The sequence below is a fragment of the Garra rufa genome, chromosome 16 (genome assembly GCF_049309525.1).
Source record: "Garra rufa chromosome 16, GarRuf1.0, whole genome shotgun sequence".
Classification (NCBI taxonomy): domain Eukaryota; kingdom Metazoa; phylum Chordata; class Actinopteri; order Cypriniformes; family Cyprinidae; genus Garra; species Garra rufa.
In genome coordinates this window covers 13,665,506-13,681,334 of record NC_133376.1, presented here as the reverse complement: position 1 = coordinate 13,681,334, position 15,829 = coordinate 13,665,506, and positions in this window count along the sequence as shown.

Below are 15,829 nucleotides of genomic sequence, written 5' to 3'. Positions count from 1 at the left end.
ATAATTTGTAATTTAGTGTATGCTCAAAGAATGTATCTTTTTACTTCAAGTTACTTCAAGAGCTGATTGGCAATAAAATTATAAAATCGTGGAATAATGGTTAGAGAGTCAGACTTCTAACCTAAAGGTTGTGGGTTCAATTCTCAGTACTGGCAGGAATTGTAGGTGGGGGTATTGAATGTACAGCACTTTCTTTCACTTTCAATGTCACGACTGAGGTGCCCTTGAGCAAGGTACTGAAACTCCAGTTGCTCCAGTTGGCGTTGAAGCAAACCATGTGTGTGAGGAGAATTGACTGGGAGGGTGAGAGCAGATGACTTCAAAAGTCAAAAAATAAGGGCCACCCTAATGCACATACTGTATTAGTACCTACAAAAGTACAGGTGAGAGTGGGGTAAGATGAGCCATTTTATACTTACGTGGTCTTCAAGATAAGGGAAGTACAATGATCTAAAGTCATTTCTGTATGTTTCCTGTCATTTTAAATCATCAGAATGTATCTACGACAAAGAGTTTTATAAATATGGCTTCTTATAAAAAAGTGTTCCTGTGGCTAGTGTAATCTATGCACAACCATCTTTTTAGGCAAATAACAGATAGGCTATAAATGTCATGTCTTAAAAGTAAAAGTATTTAACTTGATCACAGTGTAATAAAAACATTGTAACTCCATAGTTATTCAACATAATCAAAGAATATTATCAATAATTTCAGTCACAGAAGCTGTCTCTCACTGTGAAATGAAACTTGAAACAGAAAATGAAAAATGAAAATGAAATGAAACAGCCGTAGTAGATTCTGTTTAAAGGGATAGTTCACCCTTACTCTGATCCAAACCTGTATGACTTTCTTTCTTCTGTTGAACATAAAACATGAAATTTTGATGTACTGTATGTTGGTAACCAAACTGTTGTTAAGAGCCACTGACCTCCACAGTTTCCCTTAACCACAATGGAAGGCAATGGCAACTGTTTGGTGACCAGCATTTGTATACTACAAAAGATTTACTGAGAATTCCCCACGAGATACATCAGGTAACAGGAAAACTATGTGTTTTTCTAAAAACAAATAAATAAGTAAAACACATAAATAAATAAATAAATAAATAAATAAATAAATAAATAATCCGATGCTCATTGACATTGACAAGTTCTATTTCCTTTTAATAAGCCTCGAATGACCTTCCCAAAGTCTGTGTCTTGAGAACTATCGAGGGAAGTAGCAAACAACCGCACTGACTTTCAAACAAGCAACATCATTCACTTCAGTCTTCAGACGCCATTTTCTCCAGAGTGGCAGGCAGCTGTTGTAAAAATTAACTTTTACTCTCGGGTTTTACAGAAGTGACGTTTAAAGGCAGAATTCATTACAACGCCGGACCCGGTGGACATGAATTATGCAACATTTAAGCGACAATTTTTGCTCGTGATAACAGCCTGGCACAACGCTGTCAGAACGGCTCGCCCCAATGTCATGTACCCCGCTTTGGTTGTGTGGAAGATTCCAGGCAGTCAGAATCAGAATCCATTAAAGCCGTAAGCCTGGCAGAAATATGAATTATATATCGCTCTGGTACTGGCTGAGGGTTTAAAAGACATACAGCTGGAATTTACCTTCACTTTCTGCACTACAGCCATCTGCAAGTTTTCGGGGAAATGCAAAGGGAATATAAATTTACGTGCACTTGTTCATTACAGGAACCATTATATCTTCCTTCCTTCTTTATTTTATTCCTGGAAAAGGGATAGTTATCCAAAAACGAAAATTCTGTCTTTAATTATTCACCCGAATGTCGTTCCAAACCCGTAAGACCTTTATTCATCTTCACAACACAAATTAAGATATTTTTTATGAATTCCGAGAACTTTCTGACCATAGACAGCAACGCAACTGACACATTCAAGGCCCAGAAAGGTAGTAAGAACATAATAGTTATTAAAATAGTTAATGCAACATCAGTGAATCAACTGTAAATTCAGTTAATATAATAATAATTTATTCATTTATTTATTTTCTTGACATATTAGACTGAAATGTTTTTACTCATTTTGTCACTCCATAATTCAGGAAATAACAGGCAGAAATCAATATATTTTTAACAGATTTTTGGGGAATAAAATATTGTATAAAATCAAGCAAATTATATTTATGAATATATATATGAATAAATCCCTCTGTAAAAACCTTCAGGATATAGACAAGTATAAAAATGTTTGGTGTGTGTAAATGCTACTGAAGTGGAGATTTCGGCTCAGTGTAGGAGGAAAAACTAATTTTGAGAAAATGGCCTTTATATGCATTGTAATTGAAATATATTGACACAAATAGATAACAGTGTATTTTGGATGTTTCCTTTCCACTAGTCTGAAAAAACACTTTTTGAAAAGCCCAAAATCTCAAACTTGACAGGTGCATGAAAAACTGTGTCTTAAAGCATCCTTATTAAAAATCCTAAAGCATCCTAAATAAAAGTATTCATTTCTATAATGTCTTTCCCCCAAAAGAAACAGACATTTACAAACTTTTTATTTCAGATAAATGCTGATCTTTGGACTTTTCTATTCACCAATACATCATAAAAAAAAAAAGTTTCTTGAACAGCAAATCAAAATATTTGAATGATTTCTCAAGGATCATGTGACTGGAGTAATGACGCTGAAAATTCAGCTTTGATCACAGAAATATATTACAGTTTAAAATATATTCAAATAGCAAACAGTTATTTTTAAATAGTAAAAATATTTCACATTTTTACTGTTTTTGCTGTATTTTGGATCTAATAAATGCAGGCTTAATGAGCGAAAAACATTACAAATCTAACAGTTCAAAAACTTTAAACTGGTAGTGTATATATATTACTAACCTCAAAATTTTAACAGTATTGAATCTAATATTAAAAAAATGCCCTCATGCTGTAAGTTTAACGATCTAACGTTTGCTGGTTCGCTTTTTAGACCTTTTTGCAATTCTTACAGTCTTACTCTGTTCAGAAATTAAAAGCCTACTGAAGATATCTGAACACATCTGGATTGCACATGTGGACACATTTAACCTTTTTCAATCTTTCTTGCTAATAGACATTGATCAGTAGTTCTAAAAATGTGTTTTGAAATAACCTGAGGAAGAGCTACAGACAAGATGTGAAGAATTATGTGCCTTCAGCATCCTAATTATCCCTATTTATACATTTATGACAACAAATGAGACCAGAGGTGGATTAAACAACTGAAATGATCGAAATGGGTCACTATGTACTAATGTTCTCCAAGCTGTCTTCAGTCTGAAGCAATCAGATAAACAACAAGTTATTGTGAGCTTTTAAAAGAACCAAATGAGCTCCAGATGTCTTGCTGCTCGAACTCTAAATATGGCTGAAATCGAGTTGCCTGCCATAAGGTATCTCAGCACTGACACGATTGTTCCTCCAAGCCTAAATCACCAAGATGGCTTTCAAATTAGTCACTTCAACACAAGCCAAAGCACACTTTCTTATTCCACCAGTTCTGGTGTTGAGCAGCGAACCATCAGGCTCTTATTGTTGACTGACATTTTGCTTTGGATTCTCACAATTGTTCAGATTTTTTGGCCGCCCCAGCAAGCGAGACGTCATGGAAAACCATTTTGATGGTACCTGCGTCCTATCAGCATGTTCGGCTGTTTTCAAACAAACTGATTAAGCACAGCTTTTTTGACTCATATTGTCAGTTAAACTTGGAGCTACATGATGGACAATGTTCAGATATTGCCTGTGATCTTTTGAAAAAGGTGCATGCTGTGTTTTGTGACCATACACAGCACTGATCTGGTAGAAGAAGAAGAATCACAAAAGATACTGCATTGCAGTGCTAAGGCGAGCATCATTAGATTCATATAGATCGTATAGGTTCATACTTGGTATTAAGGATTTCAGCAAATCCCTATAGGTGAAAAACAGTCTGCAGCAGAAACAGAGTTACTGTGCATGTCTGACTTTATGAATGGATACTGGAGGAAAGCTGTCAGTGACCCCATCTATAAAGGTTCACATTAAAAACTTGCATCCATATGTAAAAACTAGAAAACTTGGAGTCAGGGCCAAAAAAAAAAAAAAAATCAGAAGTGTTGGCAAAGAGAAAAAAAAAGATCAAGGATTTTCCCTAAAGAATTATGCAGGATCTGCAGGAAGGAGCAAACTTTCATTTCCCTGCAGCCTTGATGGGAGAAATGGGGAATAATAATGCCTTTTTTCATTCAGTCCAACACAGGATCTTTATCAAAACTTTCCTTTTGTTTTGTTTTTTTCTATAAGTAAGTAAATATAGTTTAAAATAATGAAAAACCAATTTTAAACTGCCTTTTTTGCTAATTTTACTGCAATAGCTCTGCGATATGACTGTATTTCAGCACGGGAGTGATTCGGCCATAGGTAATCACAGTTTGCTAATATACAGCTATATCGCTGTAAGTGTGATATTGTGTTTATACAACAGTTCAATGGCACATGTGTAAATAAAAAGAGACAAAAATGGAGTATCAGTAAACCCCTCTTTTTGCAGTACTACTTTATTCAGCCACAAATTTAAATTTCAGTTTGACAGGTTATAGCTGAGCTCAAGCCTTCATTACTAATTTGAAAACGTTGCTTTAGGATTAATAACAAAGGAACATTGAGTTGCTTAATTGAAAGCGTATTGTATTTCTGTTAAAGGTCACTGAATTATGTAGAGTATTATGAGAGAGATGGACTAAGCGAGTGAGATTACCTGCATCTGATACAGCATTCATGCTTTAGCTCAATCTCATTTTTTACAATAAAGCAGTAGTTTGAATGTTCACTGAGAAAAGCGATATCTTTGTCGTACTATCCTTTCATCTGTTAAGGGTGATTTCCGATGATAGTGCTGCTCAGTTCATTTGTTGGCTGTGTCATACAAGGTGTTGCTGAAAGAAAAAAAATATCTTTTTTGTTCACAACCCTGTTTCAGTCTCTTTCAATATAAATGTCTTCCCTGCTCACTTACTCATAAAAACAATCTCGTCGCCTCTAATGGCAGAATAATGTAACTAAAATCACTATCATGAACACATGGACAGTTTCTCAGTACTATTATAAGATACTATCAAAGTCAAAAGTAGAAAGGAGGCACTCTTATATAAAGCATTAAAGCTAGATAAAATATAACGTTTAGCCAAAACTTTTAGCTCTGGAACAAATAATAGAATAATGAGACCAAAGACTGCTCAATAGATTTACCCAAAACAAATGAAATATTTTAATATTTAACCACTATAGAGACATCAGAGTCAGCATCAAATTCGAGAAGATCTGGCCGAGGTAAGGCTGCTCTTGGCGGGTTCACGAGAGCTAAACGGCTGCTGACTTACTGGAGCTCACATTTCCAAAAACGTTGAAGCAAATTTTCAAACAGATGTTTAAATAGATCTTTATTAACAAACTGCATATTTGAAGTCTAAAAAAACTACACTGTTGGCTAAAAACTCTTAAAACTACATTCTTTGACACAAAAACTGTATTATTTATGAAATTATAGTGAATTTGGGCATCAAGCGGAATGATATAAATGGTAAAGCAGTTGGAGATCTGTTATTGCTAGAATATCACACAGCTGGAAAATTGGCTCACAGCCAATCAGATTCTAGGACTACAAAGAACTGTTGTATATAAAATATAAGGTTGTGTTTTCATGAAATTTTATAAAAGAAATGGATATATTTAATTACTGATGTATTTATTAATTAATTTAATTAATAATTAAATACTGGTACATTATTTATTTCATTTTGAGTACTTTGCTCCTCCATAAAACATTTACATTTTGTATTAATTTATGTATTTAAAGTAAACATAACTACAAACAAAATGTATGTATGTATGTTCCCTTCTATGCCCAATAAATAAATATTCCCAGGTGCTTTATTTATAAAGTACTTAAGAGTGGACTCTTTTGGGCCTGTAAGCTTTCTAGAATCTACCCAGAAATCGCGTAACTTAATTGCTATAAACCACTCACAACACCCTACAAGGCCTTGGCAACCACCTGCAACAATCATGGCAGTGACTGTTGCATATACAATTTCAACTCATATTTCATTCACACAATTCAAATGATTAGTGAGTTTCTACTGTGCATTCAACAGAAAAATCTTTTAAAATTCCCTGCAAGAAGCAACCAATTGCACCTCTGAGGAAAGAGCAACTTTAAGCAATCATGCACTCAGAGCATTTCACTTTTCGACATTCTTGTATTTCGGTAATGGCTCCAGACTTAGTTTGTGTGATGGTTTTTCTTTAGTGAACGCCATGAGGGATGGTTCAATATTTAAGTGCTCTGGAACACAGAATAATGACGGATATGGATTCATCCCATAGGGTGTGTGTAGAATGCAAACCCCGGATCACAAGAACAGCTGCCAAAATTAATCCGTCAGTTCTTCCTAAACGGTCTGTTTTTCACCTGCTTGTCATTTCGAGTCAAAACAGGGACACCTTTTCTAATTATTCCTAATCGTATTTTAATTGACAGGATGTGCGCGGGCATACCTAATCCAGACCGAGCGGCATGACGTGGAGATGAGGCTAACGCTCAACAGATGGAGGAGTGAAGCAGTATCTAGTGAAGTGAGATGATCTGTGCCAGAAGGGGCTGGAGCCGCTAATGCTAACTGTCATCAGTATTCTAATCCTAGCGTCTCCCCCTCGCATCAGCGGATGTGCTGCTGTGTAAAGGTGGGTACATCTACTACAGAAACTCACTATTAATTTGCATTAAAGTCTGTGTAATAGCAATTGAGAGAATTGTTTCTAAACACATTATAAATGTTAGAAATGTATTGCTGAAGCGCGTTGCAAAGACTGAAAAAGAACAGTATTTGAGCTGAGAGAATACTGCTTATTTTTTCAAGACTTTGATACCTTATTTTATTTGCTTGGCACACTTTTAACATTCAAATTTGGCTGGGTGCTTAATAACACATTTTTCTGTGGTGTGACAAACTCAGAACACATATTTAAAGTCCCAGTGGAATCAAGTTTTTTTAGCTTTTAGTATGAATATGTTCATATGTTTTTTTTATACACTATGTTAAGTCTCCTACAACAGGTTTGAATGCATTTAAAGGATAACTATTGCCAAAATGCAACCTGAGCTGTTTTTTTTTTTACTGTAAACGAGACAAACTTATATCTAAAAGCATAATTACGACAAACGAGCCGCTTTTGAGATTGACCGTGATTTCGTTTTGTGGTCAATGGCCGGTGAATGGGAGTAGAGGCATAACTTTGAGCGCATCAAAATCAATATTTTTACAACACTAAGGCGGCTCGACACACCATGAAACTTTACTCGAATTATCGCCTGGGTCTCTACACATAAACTCCAGCATTGAGATTGAGAACATTGTTTGTGTACACAGAGTTTACTAAAAAAAGCGAGGAGAGTAAAGATGGATAGCTCCTAAAGCATATTTCCATATAAATGCACAGCTAATTCGTTGTTTTGTCGCAAGTAAAAAAACAATATTAACCTTCTCGTCGTAAAAAGAGCCTAATATTTCGTCCTATGGAGTCCATTCATTCGCATTCGGAGATCGACACGTCTTGACTGGCAAGACGGCTGAGAGCGGAATCTCAAACAGTGAAAGTGAGTTGTTCAAAACCTTTCTTTTTAGTAAACTCTGTGTACACAAACAATGTTCTCAATGCTCGAGTTCATGTGTAGAGACCCAGGCGATACTTCGAGCAAAGTTTCATGGTGTGTCGAGCCTTCTTAGTCTTGTAAAAATATTGATTTTGATGCGCTCAAAGTTATGCCCCTAGTACTCCCATTCACCGGCCACTGACCACAAAACGAAATCACGGTCAATCTCAAAAACGGCTGGTTTGTCGTAATTATGCTTTTAGATATAAGTTTGTCTCGTTTACAGTAAAAAAGAAAACAGCTCAGGTTGCATTTTGCAATAGTTATCCTTTAAGGTCAGAAAACATTTACATTTTCTCAGAATATAGGCCTACATTTATGCATACAGTTATTTGTCAATGATTTCGAAATGTTGTTCGAACCAGCTTTGAGCGTAACGTCTGTAAACCCCTCCCTTCCATGAGCCTACTCTGCTCTGATTGGTCAGCTGGTGAAGCCTGTTGTGATTGGCACAGTGAGGAGTATTTGAGCAAGTTAGCGAGCGCTCTTATCTGTGTTGCCAAATCAGCGGTTGTTTTTGATTTCCGCAGGTTGAAGCGCATCCAATAATGTCATATTTAGCCCATGGAATGCGAATTTACCAGGAGAACCTCAACAAAAAGATATTTTACACCCCAGAACTCAATTTTTAATGGGGGACCCCCTCCTCAAAATGTGATTGGGCTAGTTTTGAGAAGCAATTGGGCAGGTTTTGTTGTGAAAACCTGGCAACCCTGAGCACTTTTATATAAAACAATAATATTGTGCTCCAGTCCGTTCTTCAAATAATGACATTAAAACATTTATGTAAACTAATCATGCCCACAGCTAAAGTTTAGCTGCTACACTGTAAACACATAACAAAACAATAATGGTGGATACCTTAGCCGAGTACTAACGTGACTAACTGATGAACCGACACAGTTTGTAAACCAGAATATGTGTAAGTTACATTCTTTATTATCAAATAAAGTGACTAGACCATACATCAATGGAAAGCTTATTCAATATTCAGCTTTCAAATGAAGTATAAATCTCAATTTCAAATAATTGACCCTTGTGACTGCTTTTGTGGACCTGGGTCACATTTGTGCATGGCCCACTGGAGCTCAGCAGTAGATAAAATGGCCATTAAATGTTCTGAACTATGAAAGAGCGATCTTTGAGGTGTGACATTTTCCTCTGGGAATGGCCTTAAGATTGATCTGGATCAGAAAAGGGTCAAAAAAAGGTCAGGTGTTGCTTCATGCCTGTAAAACTTCATCTGAACTCAGCCATAAAACATGCTGATTTGATATAGACTACATATTGAGTCAGCTGGAAACACAGAGCATGTTCTGATAAATAGTGTCTAATACTACTGTTCCCTGTTTTAATTAGCATTCATCTTCAAAATGAGTTCTGCTGGGATGCCAGACAGCCAGATTCTTTTGTAGTAGGGACCGACTGAGTGCAGCCGCACAGCGAGATTTAAGGGCTGCGTTGAGAAAAGACGACACTTCATCGGCCTCTGACTCCCTCTGAAGGCCTAGGCTTTAATTAAAAAGAGTCAGCTGTGCTTTAAATGGGGTTTAGAGCTGCACTGGATTACAGGCTCGTATTTTAGTGGAGGCAGTCAGTGACTCTCGCACTAAAATCAAGCAAATGCTCACACTGGGATTAAAGAGAGTGGGCCTAAAAACACTCATTATACTTCCCATTTAACTGCCGCTGTTTGAATCGCAGGAGAAAAATAGACAGCTTAATATGCTTAATCTACGTACATCTAATGTGAATTTTCATTTATTTTATTTTATTTTTAAATGATAACACACATTTAAAATTTTAAATAAATGAATGAATGAATAAATATTGAAATAAAAACTATTTTAAAAGAAGCTATCTTCCTATAAAAAGAAAAGCTGACTTTACTTCATCCTGCCTATTAAACATATCAAAAATAAAAAGTGTAATAAAAATGCAATAATGTAATAATTTCATTAAATTAATACAATAAAAATGTAAATAAATAAAACAGTTTGAAAAATGAATGAATACAAAGAATAATTTAATAAAATAATAAAATAATAATGAAAAAAATGAATAAATAAATGCATACATGCATACTGAATGTGTTTATGAGCAGCTGATTTTACATTATCCTGTAAAATATTTAGTAAATATTTAATAAAATTTAATACAAATTTGAAATAAATAAATACAAAATTTAATATAAAAGATTAATACATAAATGTAAATAAAAATGTAAAACAAAACATTTAAAATAAATAAACAAATTGATTATAAAAAATGAAATAATAAAATGAATATTTAGTAATTTAATAAAATAATAGTAAGAAATCACAAAATAATGAAACAAAAAATAACAATAACAAAAAATGAAAATAAATAAATGCATACATACATAATGAATGTGTTTATGACCAGCTGACTTTACATGATCCTGTTTAGTAAACACATCTGTTTAATTTTAAAAAAGTAATAAATAAATGTAAATAAAAATGTAAATAGATCAAACATTTTTTAAAATGTAAACAGATAAATACACATTTGATTATGATATATAATAAAATGCAAAATAATAAAACAAAAATAACAAAAAAAGAGAATAAATAAATAAATGCATACATAAATACTGAATGTGTTTATGACCAGCTGACTTTACATTATTCTGTTTAGTAAACACATCTATTAAATAAAAATATAAAATAAATAAATAAAAATGTAATAAATAAATAAATGTAAAAAATTAAAATATAAAAATATATAATACAAATAAATATACAAATATACAAGTAAATAACAAAATAATAACATATAAATTAAAAAAATTACAAAATAATAAATAAATAAATAAATAAATGCAAACATACTGAATGTGTTTATGACCAGCTTACTTTACATTATCCAAAATAATGGAAACATAAAATAAATACATGTAAATAAAAATGTAAAAAAAAGCAATAAAAACATAAAAGCACAAATATAACACAAATATTTATAAAATGAATACCAAAAAAAAATAAAAAAATAAAACAGACATGCTTAAAAAAAAATAATGAATAAACCCGATTTAACCGATAGTCATGAAAACACACACACACACACACACACACACACACACATATATATATATATATATATATATATAATATTATTATTATTATTATTATTATTATTATTATTATTATTATTATTATTATTATTCCTAAACAACAAGAGAAAGAAAATACTAACATGGCTGATATACAGTACAGACCAAAAGTTTGGACACACCTGAATGAGATGGTGTGTCCAAACTTGGTCTGTACTGTACAACCAGCAATATATATTTATATATAACTTTAATATGTAATGGAAGTATATACTGTAGTCTTTGATTAACCTCGTAAATGAAGCAGCAGAGTTTAAATGACCTTCCTCATATAGTATCAGCCCATATATGGTCTCATTTGAAAGCTTAGAGTCTCCTCTTTACGATGAATACCATAACTTTTAGTTTTATGATTCATAAAGTAGTAAAATTATGCTTAGAATTTATGTTGTTCCACACACAAATTTCCGCCTAACGATTGTGAAGAATTATTACAAAGAATGTGTATTTCTTATATTTTTCACAAAACAGACAAGTCATATATCACAAGAAAGCTCTCATTCTCAAGAATCTGACCATATAAATCATTTTATTGTGTGACAAACACAGATCGAATAATCTTCAATTGAATCACGATGTCAGAATATAATAAAAAAAAAATCAAAATGTTGCTGCTTCATTTACACGACCTTCTTCACATAGTATCAGCCCATAAATGGTCTCATTTGAAAGCTTAGAGTCTCCTCTTTACTAGGAATACCATAACTTTTAGTTTTATGATTCATAAAGTAGTAAAATTGTGCTTAGAATTTATGTTGTTCCACACACAAATTTCCGCCTAACAATTGTGAAGAATTATTACAAAGAATGTGTATTTCATATATTTTTCTCAAAACAGACAAATCATATATCACAAGAAAGTGCTCATTCTCAAGAATCTGACCATATAAATCATTTTATTGTGTGACAAACACAGATCAAATAATCTTCAATTGAATCGCGATGTCAGAATATACTTGAAGAATATGATGATATATTATATTACTTTCCTCCACATACTACTGCTTCAGTTAGCCGCAAATAGCCACAAACTCCATTTTATCTTTTAGATTAGGATCTCTTCTTTCAAACAAGACCATTTTCACGTTTCTGCGTTGCACTGCACCATTGCTGAGAAACCGTTGTTTTGCCAGATGCGCTCGGGCGCGGCTTTCCAAACGCGCTCTGAACCGCTCAAGCAGGTGTGTGTGTGTCTGCGGCTGCACTTAGAGCGTGTCAGTAGATCAGATTACACCCTCCGGCCGCCTGTAGTGCTGCTCCGAGGTGTGAACGATGACAGCTCAGCCTCTCCAGACGCGAAGAAGAAGCAGAGCCATGGGCTGTATCCGAAATCGCCCCCTATACCCTCAAATAGGGCACTATTTGAGGGGACAGCCATTTTAAGTGGTGTTCGAAACCATAGTGGACGTTCTCGAGTGCACTCATTCAATCCCACAATGCACCGCAAAAACGAGTGTACAACCGATGTACGCTCAACAGCTAGAAATAACCCATAATGCACTGTGAGAGTCGCGCGCCGACTGAATTCCCGCGTCTCTCCAGACGATGGCGCCCGCAGCTGAATCATCCATCTGTTCATTTTACAACGCGCTCGTCCACTGCGTAATGCAGCGTACAACACAGGTACAAATTTGTTGTAAATTGATTATTAAATTGTTTAACCAATGTTTATACATAAACTCCTTGACGTAGTTCAAGATAAATCCTTTAATCTTACTACTCGAACTGTCCGTTTTAAATGATTGTTAAACAGTAAGCAATACTATGCAAAAGCGACAGTCCTTCCGGTGCGCTTAGTGTCCGAATTCACTCACTCGTTTTCATTCACTCCTTCAAGTAAACTGTACTAGTAGACTAATGTAGGGAATAGTGAATAGGGTATAGGGGGCGATTTCGGATACAGCCATGGGCTGTGTCCAAATTCAGGGTCTACATCCTTCGGAGGACTCATTTGAAGGATGTTACGTCACAGCGCCGCGACGAAGGCTGTCCAAATTCATAGGATCCTTCAAATGCGGCCCACAAATACGTCCTCCTTTTCCCCGAATTTGAAGGATGGGTCTGGTGGATCCTTTCCCGTCCTACCTATCCCATAATTCCTTTCGGCAGAGTGCTTCCAGTATTTTCAAATAATGGCGGACGAAGCAAGCGGTAGTAATGATGGAAGTTTTAAAAAAAACTGCCGTTTCAAAAAATATTTTTTTACAGCGGTTGTCTAGTTTGGCCTTTGGTTTTAGCGTTAAGCTTTTTTTTTTTACTTTTGTATGTATATATGTTAAAAAACATCACTTTCGTAAACTAGCTTCTTTCTTACTGCCTGTGTGAATATCCCCTTACACACAGCTAATTTCTTGTTAGTGATTGAAGATGTTTTTAACGCTTTTAGGGATGAAAGAGTAGTTATTTTGTTTTGTGCAGTACAGATAACCTTACTTCTTGCTTAGCGCTGTCACGGTTGCTAGGCGACAGGATATGAGCAACGGGGAAGGGAGGGAACTGAAAGAAGTGTAGGCTGTCCAAATTCACTGACACCTACTTCCAGGTTTTTGCGGTCTTCGGAGGACCCCTCCTCCTTCAACCTGGTAGGAAGGATCCTAAGGAGGATGCAGACCCTGAATTTGGACACAGCCATGGAGAGGTTCCGGGTCACAAAAGATGCTTCGACGGTGCCGGGCATTGTGGGATATGTAGTTTTTGGACTCTTACACCGGAGATATGCGTCTGTTGGCGTCTCAGAGGAATATAGCGGTCTCAATTATCCAAAATAGACGCTAAATGAATAAATAACGGGCCGTTTCCATGGAGAGCAGAGGATCCGCGGCTCATAAGCGCGTCTATAAGTATAACAGTGCTTCTATTCAGGTTTGTTTTATTCTTATAATTACTTTGAAACGTAAAGGACACCAAAACAATCTGCTAAGCTATGTATTGAGTGTATATTGAATATTGACAGTAAAGTACAGTATGTGTTTCAGTAAATACACAGGCAAACATAAAAATGAAACATAATTCAGTCAATTATCATGAAAAGTGCTATGGTACATAGTAAAATAGTATTCTATTCTATTCTATTCTCAATAATGTGCTTTATAAAGCCTGTTTTTGCAAAGAAACAGAAGGACACTTTTAGGGGGAAAAAGGGGGAAAAGGGGCAATGCGACTCCCTTCGGTTATAATTCAATAACTTTCAATTAGAAACTGTTATATGAAAAAATCTTTTTTCTGGTATATCCTGAGACCTAGTGGAATCAAACAAAACAATTTGCAAAGAACTGAGACACCTAAATCTTGAGTTATAGACTTTCAAAAAAAAACTTTTGAAAAAAAAATCAAAAAGCGCCTATGTTTTTTTTGTTTTTATTGTAATATTTGAAATCTATATAATGTTATTTATAAAGAATTACACTGATATTATGTAGTTTAAAAGGTTTTCTATACAATGAAACCATTTTTTTTATTTCCTCCATTGTATGTGTATAGGGGAACCATTTGAATTTAGGTAGGCCAAATGCAGGCGGAAATCCCCCAAATAGCCGCAGAGCTTAAGGGGTTAAGACCCCTGATCATTTCAGGCTGATCTTAACAGTGTTATAATTCTGTTGATTTTATGAATCTGGCATAATATGATGCAGCTGTGCAAAGAAGCTGTTACTAGACAGCAGAGCATAACAGAGGTCATTTACATAGAAGTCTTGAAATGTGGAAAAAGGAGGCTGTTCAATGCTTCGGTTCAGAGAGAAGGTGGACAGAGGTCATGTGAACGCAGATCAAGTTTGTGCCGCAAGAAACCTTGACTAACATTATAAGTGGCTTATATAAGACATAAAATGCTACAGAATGTAGTGGATTTGACCCCTGCAATGTAAATACACCAGTGGGACTCCAGTTCACTACACTTCCTTTTTTAATAAATGTAGCTGACACATTCCAGTAGTGACTCCAACAGAGGACATGCATGCGGGACAGATGTAACCCACAGTTTGTTGATCCCACACTAGTGACAGAGAGCTGAAATGTTTGCTGTTCACATATTTTCACAATTCAACTTCACTTACCTACACTTACATGTTTCTTCTTTTGATTCTTCATGAGCAACTGTAATTGCTCTAAACATCAAATCCATCAAGTCAAGTCAACTCTGTCAAGTCCATTAATGACGAAACTAGTTCAATTCAGCTATAAGCAGCTTTACAGAAGACAATAGTGTCATCATTCAGCTCTTTTCAACAAAGTTGATGCTTCAAAATTGGTCAGTCATAAAACAAATTTGGTTAAAAGGCAGTTCTACAGAACACAACTGTCATTTCCCAGCTCAATATTGTCACGGTTCTCACATCTGCCGTGTCCTCAGGTCGCGTCATCTGTGTGTGTGTGTGTGTGTCATTATGTTGTGCGTCACGCTGATTCAGCGCAGCTGCCAATCAGTCCCACACAGGTGTCCCTCATTTCACATGACTATTTAATCTCACCGCATTCTCTTCTCCCTCGTCTGACAGTGCACTCAGGATCTGGATTTGTGGATGTACGTTTGGGTTTTGTCTTCGTCTGTGATCATCGTGTTTGTTGTGTTCATCGTGGGATCGCACTGGGATTACGCCTGCACCACTGGACACCACGCTTCACGCCTGCACTACTGGATATCACCCACCTTCATCATCGAGCCATCTAGCCCTTGTGCCACCCAGCCGGGAGATCATCATCATCATCATCATCACCATCATCGTCACTCTCAGTTGTATCATCATTCTCAAATAAATCTGGTTTTCATCCTGCACTTGCTTCCTTCCCTTCACTTACCGTTACAGAACTGTCAGCCGAAATGGAAGCAGCAGGCAACACAGCGAGCACCGCAGAGGACGCACTTCGGGACTGCATCTCTCGGCTGGAGATTCAAGAGAGGAATTCGGCGATATCTGGAAACGCCATCAACACTCTTGTGGCACAAGTGTCCGAGCTGACCCAGTGCCTACGTCAGATGCAGCTTCCCACTGCGCCGCTC